This window comes from Schistocerca americana, chromosome 4 (assembly GCF_021461395.2).
Source record: "Schistocerca americana isolate TAMUIC-IGC-003095 chromosome 4, iqSchAmer2.1, whole genome shotgun sequence".
Lineage (NCBI taxonomy): Eukaryota > Metazoa > Arthropoda > Insecta > Orthoptera > Acrididae > Schistocerca > Schistocerca americana.
The window spans coordinates 197,643,377-197,646,136 of record NC_060122.1 but is presented as its reverse complement, the minus strand read 5'-3'; the positions used below and the strand labels follow the sequence as shown (position 1 = coordinate 197,646,136).

General features: G+C 43.8%; 1 non-coding gene across 1 annotated transcript; it reads left to right on the top strand.

The window, feature by feature from the left end:
- Positions 1-1,795: 1,795 nt before the first annotated feature.
- On the top strand, positions 1,796-1,902 carry LOC124614510. The gene has a single exon (XR_006979736.1). It is a non-coding gene; the product is annotated as a U6 spliceosomal RNA (small nuclear RNA).
- Positions 1,903-2,760: the final 858 nt, after the last annotated feature.

Sequence of the window (2,760 nt, the reverse complement as noted above, 5' to 3'; positions counted from 1 at the left end):
GCCTACAGCATTTCAGTACAGTCTGCGTAAATCGAAGCTTTGTGTTTCCAGAGAAATAGCCACACCTCAGAGCACTTTGGTGGAGATTTTACAGATACGGCTGTATGTCTATGCAAACAAGGTGGAGGTACTGCAAGCTCTGCAGCTATATGATAGGGCTAGAACTGATGAGTTCGCTAGGAACTTGATGGAACGAATGGATGCTGACAACACCGTCTGTTTGTAGGGAGCACATTGTGCTCATGTGGGAGCGAACTACAGGGTGAAAAGTATTTAAACCGAAAAACTCTGGGAGGTTGTAGGGGACATCAAAAGAAATATTTTTCCCTAATGTCGTTTTTTCCTATGAGGAGTATTTAAACCGGTAGAGGAAGATTTCTCTGGCAGCAAATTAAGTAAACCAACAAACACTTTTCAATTTTTTTATGACCAAGAGACTACAACTAGGTAGCAGATACGGCCCAATTAAACAGTCTCCAACTTCACAGACCCACACATTAACGAATAACCGCACTTGATGAGCGCTAGTACCTGTGGCATGTGGGTTATCTTCACTCCAAACATGCGAATTATGCACGTTGAAGACTCCATCACGCCCGAACGTTGCTTCATCGGTAAGCAACAAAGAGGATGGAAATTTAGGATGCATTTCAGACTGTTCCAGGTACCACTGCGAAAACTTTGCTCGGGGAGGATAATCAACTGGTTCCAGATTGTAGACTCGCTGTAAATGAAATGGACGTAAAATTGCTCTCGAAGGACTGTTCTTACATTCGTCTGGTTCGTCCCCATGTGACGTGCAGTTGCACGAGTGCTGATTGAAGGATCCTGCTCCACATGCTGCAAGACAGCTTCCTCAAATTGCAGCTTTCTCACCGTGCGACGGCATCCCTGTCCAGGTAATCTGCTAAATGACCCGGTCTCACGCAGACGTTGGTACACAGCATCAAAGGTCGTATGATGAAGTATACGGCGATTAGGATATTGTTGTTGATAAACCCGCTGTGCAGCTCGTCCGATGTGGTGCACTATGTAGTACGCACCAACCATATCAGTGTACTCACTCCAGGTGTATCGATCCATTAGTAACCAGAGACAATGGCTCTGAGCACTATGGGACTTAACTGCTGAGGTCATCAGTCCCCTAAAACTTAGAACTACTTAAACCTAACTAACCTAAGGACATCACACACATCCATGCCCGAGGCAGGATTCGAACCTGCGACCGTAGTGGTCGCGCGATTCCAGACTGTAGCGCCTAGAACCGCTCGGCCACTCCGGCCTGCCCAGAGACAATGCACTACTACACTGGTGGACAGCAGTTGCCTACAACTGAGAGTGTAATACGCCCTGTAACTACTGAAGATCGTAATACGGCCTCTATCAACTGAAGAACGTAATACGGCCTCCAACGGTTTAAATAATCCTCGCAGGAAAAAATGACATTAGGGAAAAATATTTGTTTTGATGTCCCCTACAACCTCCCAGAGTTTGTCGGTTTAAATACTTTTCACCCTGTAGATGCTTGTAACACAAGGTTTGCCTTGATGTTGTAACCTGTATGTCTCCTAAGATCCGATGATGGCGGCTTTAGTTTCACCGACACCGGTAATCATGGAATAAAAATAATTCCTGCGATCTTGGCTGCCAGTTTATTGTGTTACACAGTCTCTTTTTCCAGATAAAGTGACTTTTCACATATTCGGGAAAGTAAAGAGACATAATGTCTGCATCTGTGGCTCGGAAACCCACACAGTGTGGTACAGGAGATAGGAACATTCACAGAGTCTACTGCGTACTTGCTTCGGCAGTACATATACTAAAATTGGAAAGATACGGAGAAGATTAGCATGGTCCCTGCGCCAGGATGACACACAAAATCGTGAAGCGTTCCACATTTATGCCGGCACGGTAGCTCATCAGCGAGTTCGGTCAGGGGGTTAGCTGCCATCTGTTATAAAAAATTGAGTCAACGGCTCAACACTGAACTTGAACAGGTGTAATGGGACATCCGCACCGAACAAAACAAAAAACAAAATAGAAAAAAGCTGCGACAAAAGCCTATCTGGAATTGTTGTAAATTCACGCTGCACCTCAGTCACAGAAATTTCCATCATGGATAATGTTTCAACAAGATGGTACACCGTCACATTGGGGGTTATTTGTTCATCACTTTTTCAATGAATTGTTTCTGGTTAGATGGACCAGTAAAGATGGTCCTAGTCATGGTGACCACGTTCGACAGACATAACGCTTTTTATTTTAAGGATGAAGTGTTATGTTCAGCAGTTCCTGATGTGACAAATACGAGATGCTGCAGAGTCGGTGACGGAATATATGTAGGCAAAGATATGAAGAGAAATTGAGTGTCACCTAGATGTTCTACAGTCAACAAACGTAGAACATGTGGAACTGCAGCGGTAAACAACTTCATTCGTTAAGCTACCATTTGGAAGAAACTTACAACTGTATTCCTTAAAAATACACGAACTGAAAAAAACTGCAGTACCAAAAAATCACTAATGTAGAGTTATGAGCTTTCGGCAATACATTTATCTAGGTATGATATTTAAGTGATTAACACTGCAAGAGCACGGGTTAATGTCAGCACGAGATAGCCATTGTATATGTGAAATGCTGGTAGCTCAATAACCGGTGTAACCACCAGAAATTGAATACAAGCAGGCAAAAGTGCGTGCACAGTTTTGTATAGCTGGCGGATGTCAGATTATGGGATGGAGTTCCATGCCTGTTGCACTT